At 43.6% G+C, this 20,827-nt stretch overlaps 1 protein-coding gene across 3 annotated transcripts in view; it reads right to left on the minus strand.

Annotated features, from left to right (window-relative positions):
* Positions 1 to 20,827, minus strand: part of ABCC12 (ATP binding cassette subfamily C member 12) — a 907,115-nt gene that overhangs the window by 630,431 nt on the left and 255,857 nt on the right. The window lies entirely within an intron of this gene.

Consider the following 20,827-nt stretch of genomic DNA (forward strand, 5'->3'; position numbering starts at 1 on the left):
ATGTCAGAGGATGCCATGACTTCTGTACTATGTGGGGTAATTAGCAGTGCATGAAGAGGGCACTAGTTATAATTGAATTGGCTGTTTGTCCTTTTAGCAATTTGATTTTTAACTTTTTGAACAAAAAGACGTTTTAGAGCTTTTGAGTCAAATGTTATATGGTGGACATGTAAATGTTATCGATTTTATATGTATGTATGAATGTTATACTTTTATGGTCAATTTCATTGAACCAAATAAAGTTATTCTTGATTTGACTTGAATGTATGATGTTACAAAGCATACATTTACAACACATGCCTTTACGACCCAGTTTTTACATCGCAACATCCTTTACAGCGCATTCTTTTACATCACATGCCATTACATCGCATTTTTAGAAACTACCTTTACAACGCATTCCATTACATCGCATTATACCATTACAACGCATACCATTACAATGCATACCATTACATCGCATTTAAGGTAAGTGTTGGATACTGTAGGCGTAATAATTACTATTCTAACTCCAGTGAGTGAAACAGTAGGGTAAGTGTTGGATAGTGTAGGGGTAAAAATTACTATTCTAACTCCAGTGAGGGCAACAGTAGGGTAAGTGTTGGATAGTGTAGGGGTAAAAATTACTATTCTAACTCCATTGAGTGCAACAGTAGGGTAAGTGTTGGATAGTGTAAGGGTACTATGCGTTGTAATGGTATGCATTGTAATGACTTGCGATGTAATGCCTGCGTTGTAGTGACATGCGTTGTAATGACATGCGATGTAGTGACATGCGAGGTAATGGCTGCGTTGTTATGACATACGATGTAAAGGTAGTGCGATGTAATGACTACGTTGTAAAGGTTGTTTCCATTATAATTACCTAAGGGTACAAGTTATATTTACTTGAGATAACAATAACTATAACTGCTGAATTTCTATGGGGTTGTGTGTGCAAAATCTGAACCTAACTATAGCATGCCTGTAACTTTAGATGTTTAGTGAATTTCTAAGGTGTTTTAAATGCGTTTTCATTACATTACAGTAACCTTTGGGGTTTTTTCAGTGAATTTCTAAGGTTTTTTAAATGTAAATTAATATTTAATTACCATAGGTTAATCCAACAACTTCCATGCCCAGTCTTGGGCCGTGTAAAGCAGGGGATGGCCACAGGGCCTGGCTTATGGCCAGGCCCTGCGGTGACCCCCTGCATTGAGCCAACCCCACGCTGCGCCTGGCCTTTGGCCATGTGCAGTGGGGAGTTGCCTACAAGGCCTGGCCTGCAGCCTGGCCCTCTGGCCAATGCACTGTACGGGTACCTTATCTCCCCGGGGACAGGTGCATTTTTGGAGGAGATAGAAGTGGCATGTGGACCACTCCCCATCCTGCTTTTGGCACCAGGAACCCCATTCGCCGGGACCCAGCATATTTTTTAGGAAGAGGGGCATGGCCCCCCATTGGCCTCTTTTGACCCTGGGGACCTCATCCCCCAGGCCCGGCACCATATTTCAGGGGGAGGGGGCATGTAGCCCCCTTCCCAGGCCAATTATGGCCCTGGAGACCCCAGGGCCAAGTATCATATTTAATGGGGAGGACACGGTCCACCTCCCTGGGTCGATTTTTCCCAAGGCCCAGCTGAATATCAAAAATGGGATGAGGGCATGTGGCTCTCATCCCTGGGTCACTAGTGGCATCATGGACCACATCCGCCAGGGATGATGCATTTTTTGAGGGGAGGGGGGCATATTGCACCCCTCCCTAAGCAGAGTTTGACTCTAAGAGCCCCATTTCCCAGAGCCCAGCACTATATTTATGGAGGAGGGTGCAGGCAGCCCCCCTCCCCTGGTTGATTTCGGCCCTGGGCCCTCATCTCCTGGGGCCCAGACAACATAGGGTAGGTGCCCTGGTGCCCACCCAGGGCCCCACCACAGTTGCCCTGTGCGCATGACTCAACAGTTTGAACTGTGCTCTTTGGCGCATGGGTAGCCAGTGGAGTTCTTTCATGCATGCGGACGCAGAGCTGAATCTACCTTTATTACAATCAAGCCTGGCAGTCGCGTTTTGCAGCACCTTGAAGCGTGAGAAGAGGTAGTCTGCCATGCCCACATACAGGGCATTGCCGTAATCCAATCTGCTAGTGAGAAGTGCCTGTGTGACCGTCCTTCTGCAATCTAGCGGGATCCAAGGGAACAGCCTTCTTAGGAGTTTTAGGATGGCAAAACCTCTACCACACAGGGCCCGCACATGGTCCTGCATGGACAGAGTGTTGTCAATGGTTATACCTACATTTTTTGCGCACTGTTTGGGCGCTGGGGCCTCTCCCAAGGATTGTGGCCACCAGGTTGGGTCCCAGATTAAATGTGCTCCACCAAAGAGTAGTATCTCTGATTTCCCTGCATTTAGTTTGAGACAGTGTTTGGTCATCCATGTTGCCATCTCTGAAAGGCAATTGTTTAGCTTGACCTTGGTGTCTTCATGTCTGTCTTCTATGGTAATCATCAGCTGTGTGTCGTCTGCGTAGGAGCAGATATTAAGTCCCCATTTCCTGCTAATCAATGCCAAGGATGAAACATAGGCATTTAAAAGTGTCGGACTCAGGGAAGCTCCCTGGGGGACACCACAGCTGATGTCTTTTTTTTCCGAGAAGAACTGACCCATTTGTACCATCTGGGTTCTGTTTTTCAGAAAAGAGTTGAGCCATTGGAGGGCTTTGGCATGAATACCCTTTTCATAAAGGATTTTTAGCAAGAGATCATGCCGTGATACCGTGTCGAACTCCGCCGACAAGTCCAGTAGGATCAGGGCAACAGCTTTACCCTGATCCGTCGATGATCTTATGTCGTCTAGGACCGCTAAAAGGGTGGTTTCTGTACTGTTGGTGGCTCTAAAGCCACTATTTCACTATTTAGAACAGTGTTTGTGCACAAGGAAGGCTCTGCGTGTAGGTCGCAATGTCATATAAAACTGTTAAATAACCGACACTTCATCTCACCTTCCCATTGCCACTTCATTGAATAGTGTTGATACTGTCAAGAACCTTTTAGTGCTTCATTTGCTATTGTATTCCATACTGAAAATGACTCAGATGGGAATGTTAGAATTGAAACTGGGTTACTGGTGGTCTCCCCACGTGAAACACAACTGATTGGTTTTCATTTTCTTGGGGTCATATGTCTATCAACCAGGGATAAAGTGAAATGTTGAGCCTGATAGTTGATTGGTGTAAATGTTACTGTTGTCATTGGTGTTTTGAAGATGAATATTATTCGCAGAATAAATTTGTAATTGAATGAATACATATTTGTGTCATGAGTAGTGCAATCCCCCCGCGTTTGCTTTTCTAGCGCAGTATTTTGAGAGAATGGTGGTTCTGTGTGCTGAGCCTCCTTCGAGAGTAGAGGGAGGCTGCATGGTTATCTATTACTGCTCAATATTTAGGGAATTTGTATTCATGGCACTCAGTGAACCTGGCAATGTGAGCAATTATTGCACACAAATAAGCCTCACTGAGGACTTTGCTTGTGATGGCTGTGAACACCACTGTCAAAAGAATGCATCAGTTTCAGTTAAAGTACTTCATTGTCAGCGTGCGCAGTGAAAAGACGTGTAACAATCTAGGAAACACGCGAAAAATTTTAAATTATTATTTAAGGAGAAATTCATAGCCTTCAGCTATTTATTCCTACCACCATAGTTGGTTCTTAGCACTGTTTCATGATGATGCCTCCCTGGAACATTTTAACAGCTGTACTGTATGAAGAGAAATACACTTAACTTCAGTTGCTGGTTATGCCTTTTTGCTAGTGAAGCACTACTTTCATTTTCATTTTCTCGTCTTTCGAGGAAGCAGGCAACTATTAAGGCTGTGCAGAGCCACGTAGTGACATGTACACATACAGCCGGTAAAATGTCAACTTTTTTTGTCTGTCTGCTGGAGACCTTTTTTTGCGACCAAAAAGATTAATTTTGCAGTCATCGCGCTAGTCAGCTGATTTCACAATCATTTCACGCATCGCGAAATAGCGAAATCCTGGAGGATCTCCTCAGAGTCAATATTGGCTCAAGTGGGGGCCACGCGGCCCCCTCTTCCCTCTGCATACTTGGCCAGGTCCAGGAGAAAGGGGTTCCCAGGGCTAAAATTGGCACATGGATGGGGTGGGCCACAAGCCCCCTTCCCCTTTTTCAATACAACCAGGACCTGGGGGTTTGGGTGCCTGGGGCAACATCGGCCAGAGAGCGGGGCCACACTGCCCCTACCCCTTCTGAAAATTGGTCAGACCTCGGAGGATGCTGACCCTGGTGTCGAAATTAGCCTAGGGAGAGGGATCACGCGTGCCTACACCCTTTGCCTATATATATATATATATATATATATATATATATAGTGTGAAAACAATGTCTTTGGCCCCAGGAGAGATCGCTGTGGGACCCCATTACCAGGCCTAGGATATCAGGAGATCCCCTCGCCCCTAATTTTTTTGTGTGCTTTTTTTAGGACCCACTTCCTAGTCGATGTGGTGGCAGCCAATCAGATCTCACTTTGAGATCTTTTGGATCCGTGGGGGAGTCACGTCTCTAGATATACAAAAACCTTTTTTTCATTAATAACTCCAAAAACTACTGAACAGATTTAAACCAAATTCCAAAAAGTACTCTTTCTGAACCAAGATCTAGCTTTCTGCCAAATTTAGTGTAATTCCTTATAGCCGTTCGGGCTGTAGTTGTGTCTAAACTCCCCTTTAACTTGGCCCCTGCTTAACGAATCACCCTAAAACTTTCCAGACAACAGCTGGAGTGACTGGCAAGCTAGTTTTGAAACTTGCACTACCTTCTGGTGACCGCCAGTAGACAATATATATATTTATATTTGTTCCAGTTTTATATAGCACAAACACATTGGAGCACTCTACATAAGCATGAGATTACATTGTAGAAGGTAAGATTCATTTTATTATAAGCGCAGGAGGCTAAGTGATCTGACTAGAATCACAGAATGTTTAGCAAACACCAGTACTTGATCCTGGTTCCACAGATCCATAGTCAGCAGCTCTGGCCTTTCGGAGGTATCCATATTTCTCAATTTATGTGTGAAAGTTGTACACATGTGGTATGGTTGTGTATGATTGTGTATAGTAAATGGCTTTAAAGAGTAAAACAAATAGCAGCAACGAATACTGGAAGGTTCACCCGGAGTCGTGCTTAGGAATACTTGCAAGGATTTGTTTTGAAACTAGACTTAGGGACATTGTTCAGCACCTTTGCACTGGTGAATAAACAGAGAAAATCAATTTGAATAGTAGATACATATAGATTAGGGCTTTCACGACCCACAAAACAAAGCTCACCACCCACAAGTGAGCCCTGACATACAGCTTGGGACATGCTGCCATAGAACCTTGAACACCATCCTCTGGCCATTATCCGCAGTGTCTCAGTAGAGAAAGCACCATAATCAGGCCTGTTTATACAATGCTGTGGTAAATGAAAGTACTATGCACTCAGAATATAATATCCACAATTTCCCCATGTGTAAAACACTAATGTTATCTAGGCCTCTGCGAAATCGTAATTAAGCCAGCATAATTAGTGTAATTTTGGTAATTTTTCATACCTATATTTATACATATTTATCAAGATTAGGCCATTAAGCCACATCACGTAGTTTCGGGAAGAAACTTTCGCGCAAGATGTACCATTGGGAATGTTTGAATGCAAGTAGCATTTCAGGTAGATTTGTTTTCCTGACCGACTCATTTTTTAGTGCAAAACTGCAACTCTGAACAAAAGGGGCAGTGTCTTGAATGCAAGAGATTGTAAATTAACTCGAAATAAAAATGTTGAGTTTAATTTTTATCTGAGCAGACTGATCAGGGAATTTATATAACGTGAGATGCATTTAGGGGAATTTGCCATAATGTTGCAGTAATTTTGCATAATTATGCTACATCAAACTACGAGAGTTCCACACACCTGTAATATATGTAAGTCACCTTTACAGCAGGCCTTATAGCCCTAAGGCAGGATGCATTATATGGCATGTGAGGACATATATGGAGGAGCAGATATGCCCCTTTGCTGTCTAGTTCAATTACTAGATAGTACAAGTGAACAGAGAAGCTATCTTAAGTGTATGTTCTTGGCACAAGTTCCCCAGCTACATAATGGCTTCACTGAAATGTATGGCGTTTGGTATCAAACGCTGTGTCTTAATAAATCAATAATGATGCCAGTAGTGAATTTATTAAGATATGCATCCAAAGGCACCTTACAGGTGCTTTCTGAAAACCTGAGGGACGTCAGTATGGCAGAGTCCAGCACTGAGAGTGGCCCATCTGTCCTGTTTTACCCCCCTCTGTAGGTCTAACCAAGAGCCGTGCGCACCTGTGACAAAACAGGAACAGCCGATCAAAACCCTCTGAACCTGAGTTTCCTGGCGCAGGTCCATGAACACTGACTGTGCCCCCCTGCTCTCAAGACTCGTGTGAACTGAGTCCTCAGTTGGGAGCTCCATGACTTGCCATTTGTCAACGGTGTAGCATCCAAGGCTACCAACCCATTCAGCACCTCTGCACCCAGACAATCCAGGGCAGGTAAACCCGAACTGCTGGTGGATCTTGTGACCTTGGCCCCCTAGCACCTTAAGTCCTAAAGGGGATCCCAGAAATACAATTGCAAATACTTGTATGCAGTATATGTTTATTCCCCATAGAAAAGCATTACTGTGTAAAAGAGCATTTATTTGCGTGACATTTTTGCTTAACTATAACTGTGATAACTCAAGAAGAACTTACCAGATTACAAAGTTCTTGGTGTTAAAAAGTTTATAAAAATACATGTTATTTTTCTATATTGGTCTCGAGTTTCGTCATGAGTGTGTGTCTCATTTATTGACTGTTTGTACAACAAATGCTTAACACTACCTAGTAATAAGTGTAAATTGCTTGCCCACATTACCACAAAAGAGAGCAGTTGGTATTAATAATTTAAGCCCTCTAAGCCCATATGGGTCGTCTGTACTTTCAACATATTGTACCTCATTTTGGCACACTATATAACAAGCCAGCTTCATACAGGGCTCAAACCACTTTGAATGCAACTCACCCTTCACATTGGTCACCGATATTTTTCATCTTTGACCCAGTCTCGCACAACTAGATGTTGTACATTAGTTTGTACCTTAAACTTTAAAAAATCATAATTCCGCTTCTACTAATCAGTTTTATGTCATTTTGGTGTCAAACAATTTATTAAAATGTACTCTATTTTTCTAAATTGGTGCGAGATTTTTCTGGTGTGTTTTCACTTCGTTACTGTATGTATGCTGCATAAATACTTTACAAATTTCCTCTAGGTTAATCCTGACTACGTTTGTGCCAAGCTACCAGAGGGTTAAACATAGGTTAATTTAGTGACTTTTGTGGTTCACCCGGAAAGGGATTGTGGCTGTTGCTTGAATAGGGGTATCTCCCCCATTCAACTAACAACCCAATTTCCCTCAGGCAGTGTATGATGAGTGGATCCAAATTCTAGGCAACAGCTAAGTAAAATTCATAAAAGATCAATTTTTATAAGTGTAGAACCTACATTTTAAGGGTGGTACTTAACCAATTTCTCCAATGGAATTAGAGTTCATTAATGGGCAGTGTCAAAATTACTGCAAACCCCTTTCAGGGTTTGCAGTAATTCAAAATAGGATTCTTTTGATATGACTGTAACCTGTTTTTTTCAGTATATATTTCAGGACCGAAGAAGAAAGACTGTTTGATCTTAAAGTGTCCAGGTTCAGTTCTAAATCCATACTCGCCATGTCTAGATATCTGGTCTATTCATTATCTGGTGCACTAAAGATCTCTTGCAGAACTTATTTGTCCCCTCCCTGGCATGGGCTATCGGATGATAGTGTCTGAGAAATTGCGCTTTGCATTCTAGCTCTTGTTTTAGTAATACAAATTCCAATCTAGTGCCTATCTGATATACTGAGGTAGTTGGAATCTCCATCTATAGATAATACACTGCATCTTGTTTAAGGTGGAGTTCATTTTAGCTGGGAAGGCTTGTTGACTGCACACAATTGTTAAAACCAGTTGGGCCTTTAGTACCTCTATAATGGCTTCTACCAGTGGGGTATATAACTCAGCATTTAGTCGGCACAGCGCAACTATTATGTTATGTGCTCTTTGCCATTTATGTTAGACGGACTAGTGATTTACCTGTGTTCAATATGCAAACTCCCAGGTAGTTGTATGTGTGGAGTATTCTATCTTAGCTAGACCTAGTTTCCAGATCCTTTTTGATTTTGCATTAAATTTTCCAAAAATCATTACTTACGTTTTGCTCCCGTTTGCCTCCAATTTGTTATTCAGAGTGTATTTATAGAGCTCGTCAAAAGACCGTTGTAATCCTATTTTTGTTTGATACAAGATGACTAGATTAGCTGCATATTGCAGAATCTGAATTTTATGTGGTCTGGTCCTTGGGTGAAATTATTTTGCCTTTGCTATAACATTACTCAAATCAGCGGTGTACAAGTTGAACAGCAACAGGGCCAGTGCACAGCCTTGTTTGGCGCCAATAATTGTGAAGATCTTTTTAGGCATCTTGTCTCCCTGGCCCAATTTAACTCATACCCACGTGTCTATGCAGAGTGTGATTATCACTTTAAGTAGTTCTTGGGGGGATGTTCCTGTTGACATGCTTCCTCCATTGTATTTGTCTGTCCACTACATAAAAAGGTTGTGGAATAGTCTATGAAAGAAGCAAAGGCTGCTGCCTGGAAGGAGCAATTAGAGCGATGGGCCAAGTGTCAGAGGGCAACAATATTATCTATAGTTGAAGCTTTTTGTTTGAATCAGATATGATAATAGAGTATTACATTTTCTTTTTCAGGCCATTCTTATAAGGCTATCACCCTATAGTTTGCAGACCCTTGGTGTTACCCTTCTTATATATTGGATGCAATATAGATCCAAGCCAAGATTGCATAACCTGTGCATACCTGAAGAACAAGTTACTTACCTTCGGTAACGCTTTTTCTGGTGCATACAGTTTCTGCCTATGGATTCCTCAACTTATGAATACTCCCTGCGCCAGCATTCAGCGGGAAATTCTTTCCTAGCTCTCCCACGTCGACGAGGAAGTCACAATAGCACGGCTCCGCTCGCGACACCATATGACGTCATCGGAGCCATAGAAGGACGTTGTTGGCGTGCTGACGTCAGTTCCACCCATTTTTTCCGTGCCACAGAGGCAAGCGGGCGGACCAACACATTTTCCAATGCAAACATAGCATACTAAATATATACACATATATAAATTCACAAATGCATAATCAATAAAGGCATAGAGAAATAGCAACTGAATAAGCATTTCTCATTATTAAAAGAGCAACATGATTAAGACATATTAAAATAAAACATTTTTGGGTAGAAACAGGTGGACAACGGGGAGGCGGGCGGGACAGTGAGGAATCCACAGGCAGATACTGTATCCACCAGAAAAAGCATTACCAAAGGTAAGTAACTTGTTCTTCTGATGTATACTTCTGCCTGTGGATTCCTCACCTTATGAATAGATTCCCAAAGCCGTACCTCTCCTGGGGGAGGGTGTCCACCTGACTAGACCAAAAAATCTTGCAAAACAGAATGAGCAAAATGGCCATCCCTCCTAACCGCAGAGTCCAAGCAGTAATGCTTCGCAAAGGTATGGAGGGTAGCCCAAGTTGCTGCCTTACAAATGTCTACAACAGGAACACCTCTAGCCAAAGCAGAAGAAGTAGACTTAGCTCTGGTGGAATGAGCTCTGATAACTTCAGGAAGGTCCTTCTTGGCCAAGGCGTAGCAGATCTTGATGCACAAGATGATCCACCTGGAGAGTGTCCTCTTGTGCACAGCCTTGCCTTTCATCTTCCCAACATAGCTCACAAAGAGCTGATCATCCAGCCTCAGATCTCTTGTCCGATCCAAGTAAAAGGTGACAGCTCTCTTAGGGTCCAAACGATGCAGTCTCTCCTCCTCCTTGGAAGGGTGAGGGGGAGGATAGAAGGTAGGTAAAGTAATGGATTGTCCCAAATGAAAAGGGGTAACCACCTTGGGAAGGAAAGCAGCCCAGGTCCTTAAGACCAACTTATCTGCATGAATGGTAACAAAAGAAGGTTTCGAACTAAGAGCCTGAAGCTCAATTACCCTCCTAGCGGAGGTAATGACAATCAAGAAAACTGTTTTAAAAGAATGGGCAAGTATGAAGAGGCTCAAACGGAGAACCCATTAAAAAGGTAAGAACGAGATTCAAGTCCCACTGAGGCATAATGAAAGGTGTGGGATGGAACTTATTTGTAAGGCCCTTAATGAACCTCATGACAATGGGGGACTTAAATAAAGACGGCTAGTCCGGCCAACATAGAAAAGCTGACAAAGCCGAAAAATAGCCCTTAACAGTGGCAACAGCACAACCTTGCTGTGCCAAATAAAGTGAAAACTCCAAAATATTAGACAAACGGGCCTTCAAAGGGGCAATGTCTCTCTTTCCGCACCACCTGACAAATCTGGACCATCTGGAAGAGTAAACAGACTTAGTGGAGTGTCGCCTGGACGATAAAATAACATCCACTATATCCGGCGGGAGAGAGAAGGAAGTCAGGTTGCCCCGTTCAAGGGAAGGGAGGAAGGCCTTTAGTGCCAAACGAATCACCCGCAATTCCAGCAGGTTGATATGAAGCAACCTTTCCTCTGGAGACCAAAGACCTTTGGCCTCTAGATCCCCCAGATGAGCACCCAACCCTAGAGTGGAGGCATCCATGATCACTGTGGCCACCGGTGGAGGAGGCTGAAAGGGCTTTCCTTGAGACAGGTAGCCCTGCACACTCCACCAAATCAGCTCCACTGCAGCATCTCTGGAGATCTTGACCTTCTCCCCGAGATCTTTGTTGTACTGATACCACTGCCAGCGGAGGCACCACTGGAGTGCCCTCATGTGCCAGTGTGCATGGTTGACCAACAGAATGCAGGAAGCTAACAGACCGAGCAGGCGAAGAACCTTCAGGACTGGAATAAAGGAATAATTTCCTGTATGTCGAGAATCCTCTGCCGAGGCGTGTATGCTCGACACACAGAAGTGTCCAGTATTGCCCCTATGAACAGGCTGCGCTGAGAAGGCACTAGGTGAGATTTGGGTACATTTATCGAAAAACCCAAATTGAATAACAGACGAGGTGTTACCTGCAAGTGGCACGAAACCAACTCTGGAGACTCTGCTTTCAACAGCCAGTCGTCTAGGTAGGGGAAAACAGGAACCCCTGAACTTCTGAGACGAGCTGCTACCGCTTCCATCACCTTTGTAAAGACTCGAGGTGCGGACGTAAGACCGAACGGAAGAACCGCAAACTGATAATGTTGAAACCCTACCGTGAACCGGAGATACTTCCGATGCGACCTCAGGATGGGAAGATGAAAATACGCATCCTGTGGATCGATGGACACCATCCAGTCTTCCTGTTGCAGCGCAAGGAGAACCTGAGCCAAGGTCAACATTTTGAACTACTCCTGTCTGAGGTAAAGGTTAAAAATTCTGAGTTTCAGAATTGGCCTTAAGCGACCGTCCTTTTTGGGTATCAGGAAATACCAGAGTAGTAACCATGACCCCTTTCCTGCTCCGGAACCACCTCTATCGTACCTTTCTGAAGCAAGGTAAGAACTTCCTGCTGTAAAAGCAGTAAGTGGTCCTCTGAGCACCAACCCTGGTGAGGAGGGTAAGAAGGAGAAAACTCCCAAAAAGGGAGGGAGTACCAATTCTCTACAAGATTCAAGACCCAACGATCTGACGTGATCAGTCTCCACTCTTGTAGAAAATGGGACACCCGACGTCCAACCGGACCAACGTGTTCTAAGATGGGGAATCTAGAACTGCTTTCCTGATGTACCAATTGTGGCGGGAAGGGGAGTAGAGGAAGAGGAGGAGGATTGCTGTCGAGCTGCACCCCTGAGGCCTCTTTTATTCCTCCCTCTGTACGACTTGTATAAGGGATTCTGATGTTGCTGGCCCTGTTGAGATTGCTGACGGCCACGAAAGGAAGCCGATCTCCCTCATCCACGATACCGCTTGTATCCGTATCCTCTGGACTGCACCTAGAGGCCTAGAGACCTTGCAGTAGACCTGCTGTCCTTAAAACACTCTAAGGCTGAGTCCGCCTTTGAACCAAAGAGTCTTGACCCATCAAAGGGCAAATCCAGCAAAGTCGCCTGAACATCCGGTGAGAAACCAGATGAACGAAGCCAAGCCTACCTCCTTGCAGCCACAGAAGAACCCATCACACGAGCTACAGAGTCAGCAGTGTCCAGGCCTGATTGAATCACCTGACGTGCCGCAGCCTGTGAATCAGAAAGGACTACCATGAAATTAGCTCGATCCTCCTCAGGCAACTTAGGAGCTAGCTGCATGACTGAGTCCATTAAAGCATGGATATACCTTCCAAGAAGACAGGTAGCATTAGTGAACTTAAGAGCCATACTCGAAGAAGAGAACACCTTCTTTGCCGCCTGCTACATCTTTTTAGAATCCCTATCACCAAGAATGGTAGGGAAAGAACCAAAAGACTGCTTTGAACAAGAAGCCTGGACCACTAGACTGCCTGGCGTCGAATAAGAGGATAAAAAAGCCGGATCACCAGGAGCAGGCCTGTACCTCCTAGCGATGGAGCGAGAAACTGCAGGAGCAGACAAAGGCTTCTCTGCCACACCTCCATTATAGGTTCCGTCAAAGCATTTGTAAAGGGAAGCAACGGTTCAGTAGTGGAAGAGGAAGTACTAAGCACTTCCGTAAGAATGTTAGATTTCACCTCAGCAGAGGGAAGCTGTAAACCAAGCAAATAAGCCACCTTCCTTATGACCACATGATAAGGAGCAATGTCTTGCACAACACCAGCATTCGCAGATGGGAGATTATACTCAGGAGTAGTATCCAAGCCACTAGCCTTGCGGAGGCCCTTAAACTCATCCATAGAATCAACGATCTCCCCTCCTCCTGATTCTGTGCATATTCATCCTCTTCAAGGATCCTCTGCGCCTCTCTCCTAGAGCGATGTTTAGAAATAGGCGTCGGCGGCGCCGCGTGCGACGTCGGTGAAGCCATCAATGACGTTGAAGAAGGAGCATCGACTTCGAGCCTCGATGCCGGTCAAACTCGAGGCAGAGCAGAGTCAACAGCTGAAGGAGTCTGTGGAGCCGGAGTGGAGGACCTCGGCGCTGGGAAATGCCAAGCCGGAGTCGATGGCAAGAAAGGCATAAAGGGTGCCTGAGGATAAAACTGAGGAACACCCAAGTTGAAGGCCAAAGGACCCACGGGGCCCGAAGGCACACCGGATGGAGCAGAGGCCCTGGCAAACATGCCAAACATCGCATTAAGAAAATGCGAAGAGTCTGACCCAGGAGCAGGAAAAGCAGGATAAGGATCCGTACCTTCCTGAGGTCGAGCTGGAGGTTGCGGAGCTGGGGACAGCACCCGCACAGGAGAGGTCACCCGGTCTGGAGTCGACTTCCTAGACACCGCTGGAGTCGGCGAGTCTTCTTGCTGCAAAGAGCCCTTCGAAGCGGCGATACCGGATCCGGAGATGGAACCGGCGTCAACTGAGGAGAAGGAGATGCCGTTCAGCCGGAGTCGGCGACGTCGACCTCGAGGCCCTGGTCTTCGAAGAACGATGTTGAGAGCCATGCCTCCTCTTGGACTTCTTATGTTTCTTCGACCTCGATGTATGGGACGACGAAGACTTCGCCCTCTTACAACCTCTCTTCTCCTTTTTAGCTTTGGCCATAAACAACTTAGCTTCTCGCTCCTTAATGGCATTCGGATTCATCTTCCTGCAGTTTCGACACTCCTCGACGTCATGATCTGAGGATAAACACCAGAGGCAATCTTCCTGCGGGTCCATGATTGACATTTGCCTGCCACACTCTCTGCAGGGTTTAAACCTGGTCTTCCTGGAAGTAGCCATCAGGAACAAACAAGAGATACAAAATTTTCCTCAATGAAAATGGAGAGCACTAAGAAAAACCGTTAAGCGTCGACGGCGCGGAAAAAAGGGAACTGACGTCAGCACGCCGACGAGGTCCTTTTCTGGCTCCGATGACGTCATACGGTGTCGCGAGCGGAGCCGTGCTATTGTGACGTCCTCGTCGATGTGGGAGAGATAGGAAAGAATTTCCCGCGTAATGCTGGCGCAGGGGGTATTCATAAGGTGAGGAATCCACAGGCAGAAGTATCCACCAGAAGAAGGCTTGATACAACGGTGTTAAATACTGGAACCACTCATGTGTTATTCCCACCATTGGTGAACTGGAGAGGGTGAAGACTGCATACCTGGAAGATGTGCTGTAGTTTGTAACCTTTTTTGCATGAAACATTGAAAGTGGATAGAGTTTGAGCCAGATTATTTTACTAAAGTTACCTGCTAACAGAATCTCATTGGTTGGAAAGCTGCAAAGAAGTTCTTCCAAAGACCAATATATCTTATTGAGCCTTTTGTGTGCAAATTCAGGTAGACGCTAATAAAGAGTATTGAGTTTTTTAAAAGCACATGTTGCATCATATGAAAAGTATGGCTTGAAATTTTGAGTTTTGTGCTTACATTTATGGCTATGGAAATCTAGATTGTTAGTCCTCCAGATGGTCTCCCGTGTGATATGTGTTTTTCAGCTGGTTAGTATGGATAGTATGGTTCTTGGCAGGTTTCCTGCACACATATAATATTCCCCATCTTAAGAAATTCTAGAAAATCTCCTTGCTGGATGGCATGTTCCAGCGCTACCGCATTCCCTGATATTAGTGTAATTTGTCTTCCATATGCTCTAACCTTCACGTTATTTTATGGGCCGTTATTAGGTACACTGTTGGTTCCTTGAAGAGAGTGTGGAACCCAGCCAGCTACAATCTGTCCCCCTTTGTGCTTCTTGCATATCGATTAGGACATATTTTCTTTCATTGTATTAATTGAGATACATTAGTTCTTCCCAATTTGCACTGGCATATGTGGACAGATTGCATCTTTAAAGAAGCTGTTCCGTTCTATATTCCTCTCACCTGAGTTAAGTAATACTAATGGCTATCTCTTTGGCTCCACAAGCTTGATGTCTGTTTTTCAGTCCATATCTGGGTTGCCTGTGCACTGTGTGCCAGGATATGATTATCACTTCTGTCCCTGATAAGCTTTTAAGGGTGGCAAAACGTATTCATGTGATGTCTTCTGCTTTTATGAGTCTTAATGAAGGTATGTGCTGAAATAGCTGTGCAGAATATTAGACCATTTAAATATGCCTTGCCTTCCTCTGTAGATGTAAGTAGGGGTGAAAATGAATTCATATTGCTGCCTTTTGGCCAGTTTCTAAAACTGCTTTTGCCCACTGTTCTGCTCCTGTGGTGTATTTGAATGGGGAGCTTGGTCCACATTATTGCTTAAATCTGGAATCTTAATAAAAATGCTGACTTGCTTCTTTCATATCTGGGGTGCATCCTAAGTCACCACTTCCGCTTTCAAAAGCATGGATAGGGAGATTTTCTTATTAAATTTATTTGAGGATATAATCTGTTAATTTACTAAGGGGGGGGGGGGCAGGTCATCTTGCTGGCCCTTGCCCCTTTGAATTATCTATTGCTATTTGCTGCAGAAATACTGCTTTCTAAAAAGAGGAGAGGAGAGGTGTTATTACTGAAACAAGATTAAGAATCCAAAACAAAGCACTTCAGGCTTATTCAGTACTATTAATCATGTAATCCACCCAATTTTCACCACTAGCTCTGGCACTCCCTCTCAAGCAGTAGTGAACAGTCTCTCAAATTTTTTGTTTGAAAAAAAATCAGGATAATTATAAATGAACCAGTGTAGCAGGTATTTACTCAACTGAACCTGCAACTATTACGGGCGCACACTCTGAACTTTCAGCTATGACACCAAAACTAAATATAAGAACAGACCGGTGCAAGTCCAACAACCAGAGTCTACAAGGGGGAACCTTTTGTCACTTTTAGCCCATTATGATAGAAGATTGTGCCAAACTAATTACTAGTAGCAGACTTTCTGGATCACCAGGCGAACCAATTCCAGACACGCTCTGGAAACGTATAAAAGAGCTGGTTGGCCCATATTTAACAGATATTATAAATTCTTTATTGTCATTTGGTGTATTCTGTAACCAATTCAAATATGCCTTTGTTCATCCTCCTCTAAAACGCCCTCTTTGGAACCTATGGTCCAATAGTATTTTAGGGCTATTTCCTTGTTATTCTATATTTTCAAGTTTTTGTGAAGACAGCAATCCAAATGTTTGAGGACTTTGTTGAAGACGTGCACTGCTTGCAGAACTGTCAAGCGGAATTCTGACTTGATTGTAATACTGAATTGGTTTTAACTTCAGCAATTAATTGATCATCACTAAATGATGGTGGACAGTGATGATGAGGGTTCTAATTTTACTAGACCTCTCTTTCGACTTTAATAACATTGACCCCATGATCCTACTGCAACACCTCAGCTTCTTTTAAATTGGTAGAATAGTGTTTTAGCATGATCACATGGTTTCCTTCAAATAGTTCTCAATACATACAACTCAAGATTTACTACTCTCTACCAGAATTTACTTCCAGGGGAACTCTAGAAGGAAAATGCAATTTCTCCTTAGTAATCATGACATGACTTATCGCACATTCTTAATACAGAAGTAGCAAGTGAAATCATACTTTTATGCTGATGGCACACAACTTAAATGTTGTCTACCACCAAATCATCCAATAACACTTTAGTTTATCTCCTCTGCACTAAAACCCACTTAAAGTTGGTAGAAAATCACTTCTGCAATTCTACCCCAGGAAGACTGAGATACATCCAGTCGTCAATATGTTAAATAGAGGCGATCCTAGATCCATTGACATTTTTAAGGGTCACCAGGGTCACAGCTTCGACCCCCTGGCTTGCCCCTTGGAACTCCTGGTGCTTCCTTTGCGACCCCTGACCTCAGAGGCTGCAAAGGAAGCAACAGGAATCGAGGAACAGGCATTTTCGCTCCTCTCTTTATACGAGCAGCTTCTGAAGGCAGCTGGGCACAGAACATACGTGAAACATTCAAATGTTTCAACCTGTTGGAACACTTATGTTTTTGCTTATCAACACCTTTTGAGGCTTCACCCTCCAGCCTCCAACGAGCATGTCTGCTTAGCCTGCAGGCTGTGGATTTTGGTGTGCTGCTTGACTGGCCATTCCTGCTTCCCAGTGTGGTTGGACCCCAGCTTTCTTTATTAGAATGTGGCCTGCACTTTTGCAGAACAAAGCATTTTCGCAACCTGCCAGGAAGTACAGCATTCCAGTCCCAGTAAGGGGTTTAACTTTACTTTTTGTTTAATTTGTTTAATTTATTTAATATAACCAATGTGTGATTATGTTCCTCATACAGCATCATTTATCTGCCAAGTGATCTGTTAGCTTGCGAATGTCAAGCTTCTAATTTCCTAACGTAGTGTGAGATGAAACAGGAGCAAGAGTGAGCTGGGATGAAAAAAATAGGAAAAGTGGAAGGTAAGAGGGAAGTTATTGAACAAGTGGCCTGCCAGAGGAAGATGGAATATGGAAAATGTATGTCAGAGAAGCAAAACAGCCTTTACAATGCAGATGCAGGAAATGTGGTCTCTGGTTGGCAGAGGTATGCACCCTATCTAAGTATGAGCCACCACTCTAGTCAGGGTAAGTCAGATACACACTCTAAATTAACCTGTGCTCACTCTATGATAGCATGGCTCAGGGCAGTCAGACTTAAATTAAGAGGCAATATGTAAGTTATTTGTGCACACTTTAATTACAGTAACTCAATGAAAACACCAGAAAAAGACACAACACAGTTTAGAAAATTGAGAATAGTTTTCTGAATAAAACAAGATCAAAAGGACAATAATCCAATGAGTAGCACTCTAGATATGAATTTTTAAAGATTGAATGTGAAAAAAGTGCTTAGAAGTCACTAGAGGTCAAACGGTTACTTGAGGTTATGAAGGACCGGTGCAAATCTAAAGTTCAGGCCAACCGCGATGGCGGGCAGTCTGGCTACAGAATCGACGCAAAGTCCACTGTAAAAGTACCTCATATGGAGCAAAGTGTTGATGTCAAGAACACAATGCGTTGGTTCTGATTCATGCAGTCAGACCACTCTATAGCCATCAAGCCTTGCAGATGGTGTAGAAGGATTAGTGCTGCATTGTTGTCGAGCCTCGCAGTAGGGACCTGGGTCATCATCGATTTGGCACCACGTCGAAAGGGAAATGCATCGATTTTTCTCATGCAGTCGGGTCGATGCGCCAGTTTTTGCAGAAATCAGCTACAAAACCCACTTCTGAGGTCCAGGACTGGAGGGTGAACTCAGGCAAGGGTAGAACTATCGGATTTCAGACTCCAGCAGCACCAGGAGAGTTGCAAGAAGTCTTTTGTGACCATGAGACTCACTTCCAGGCAAGAAGCAGCAGACAGCATGCAAACACAGCACAGGACATTGCAAAGTGGTAGTCCCTCCTACAGCACAGCAAGCCGCAGGCAGCAGCCCAACACAGTAGAGCAAGAAGCAAAGTGCCAGGCCCTCCTTCATCACGCAAGTTCTTCTTGGAGGCAGGATGTCCTTCGTTCCATTAGAGTTCTCTTTTGTTGGTGTCAGAGGTCCAGTACTTATAACCAAATGTGCCTTTGAAGTGGGTGGGGGGGGGCATCAAAGAGGCCTTTGAAGATCACAATGTCCTGCCTTTCCTGCCCTAGCTCCAGACACCCTAAAGAGGCGAATGTCGCTCTTTGTTTGGGGACAGGCACAGTCCTATTCAGGTGCAAGTGTCAGCTCCTTCCTCCCAATCTACCTCAGGAAGGCCCATCAGCTTGGTGATGGGCCTTCAGGATGCAAATGTTACACCCCTGCTCCCTTTGTGTGACTGTCTACAGGGAATACACAAAGCCCAGCTGTCACCCTAACTCAGACATGTATTCAGAGACAGGCAGAGGTACAGAATGGTTAAAGCAAGAAAATGTCAACTTTCTAAAAGTGGCATTTTCAGACCTGCAATTTAAAAAGCAACTTTACTAAAACATGTGTTTTTAAATTGTGAGTCCAAAGACACCAAACTCCAATTTTCTATCTGCTCCCAATGGGAAATTACACTTAAAAGAAGTTTTAAGGCAATCCCCATGTTGACCTATGGGAGGTATAGGCCTTGCAGTAGTGCAAAACAAATTTAGCAGTTTTTCACTACCAGGACATGTAAAACTCGCAAGTACATGTCCTGGAAGTAGGTTATCTTGCCAGGTCAAAAGGGCAGTTCAAAACTGCACCCACATGCTCTGCATGGGCAGGCCTGAGCAATGTTTAAAGGAATGTATGACGTTACAATGCATACATTTACAATGCATGCCTTTACAACGCAATTTTTACATCGCAAAATCCTTTACAACACATTATTTTACATCGCATGCCATTACATCGCCTTTTCAGAAACTACCTTTACAACGCATTCCTTTACATCGCATTATACCTTTACAACGTATACCAAACAAATGCATACCATTACATCGCATTTAAGGTAAGTGTTGGATAGTATAGAGGTAATAATTACTATTCTAACTCCAGTGAGTGCAACAGTAGGGTAAGTGTTGGATAGTGTAGGGGCAAAACATTACTATTCTAACTCCAGTGAGTGCAACAGTAGGGTAAGTGTTGGATAGTGTAAGGGTACTATGCATTGTAATGGTATGCATTGTAATGACTTGCGATGTAATACCTGCGTTGTAGTGACATCCGATGTAACGGCTGCGTTGTAATGACATGCGATGTAAAGGATGTTGCGATGTAATGACTGCTATGTAAAGGTAGTGCGATGTAATGACTGCGTTGTAAAGGTTGTTTCCCTGTTTAAAGGGCTACTGAATGGATGGCACAATCAGTGCTGCAGGCTCACTGGTAGCATTCCATTTACAGGCCCGGGGGACATTTAGTGCACTTTACTAGTGACTTATAAGTAAATTAAACATCCAATTGTGGATAAGCCAGTGTTACCATGTACAGAGAATATGCACTTTAGCACTGGTTAGCAGTGGTAAAGTGCCCAGGATCACATAGCCAGCAAAAACTAAATCTGCAAAACAGAAGGTCAAGAGGCAAAAAGTTTCGGGAAACCTCACCAAGGATGCCAGGTCTAAAAGTGGGCATTAAAACGTAATGCCTTTACCACACATCCATTACCACACAATGCCCTTACCGCGCATTCCCTTTACAACGCAAGCATTTACCACAAATATGTCTTTGCAACACTTGCCTTTACATCTCAAGGTAAGTATATGTAAGAAAAGTGTGAGTGTTTTTTATATATATATATATATTCAGTGAAAAAAACCATAGGTTTCACACATGTTATAGTTAGCTGGAAATTTTACTGATAAAAAACCAATGAAATTCCCCGTTATAGTTAGTGCAGGCAACTATAACTCACGCGACCGCAATCCTCTGCTGATGACATATGTGTCTTTATGAAAAAAAAATATTTGTAATATATGTATAGCTAAAATTTAATGGAAGAAGACATGGGCAAATAAGTGTCTAAATACAGTATTAGCATCAGCAGAAGATTGCGGTCGTGTGAGTTATAGTTGCCTGCACTAACTATAACGGGGAATTTCATTGGTTTTTTATCAGTAAAATTTCCAGCTAACTATAACATGTGTGAAACCTATGGTTTTTTCACTGAATTTGCAAGGTTTTTTAAATGCTAATTCCTAACTATAACGTGTGTGAAACCTATGGTTTTTTCAGTGAATTTGTACGTTTTTTTAAATGCTAAGTTACTT

The sequence above is a fragment of the Triturus cristatus genome, chromosome 12 (assembly GCF_964204655.1).
Source record: "Triturus cristatus chromosome 12, aTriCri1.1, whole genome shotgun sequence".
Lineage (NCBI taxonomy): Eukaryota > Metazoa > Chordata > Amphibia > Caudata > Salamandridae > Triturus > Triturus cristatus.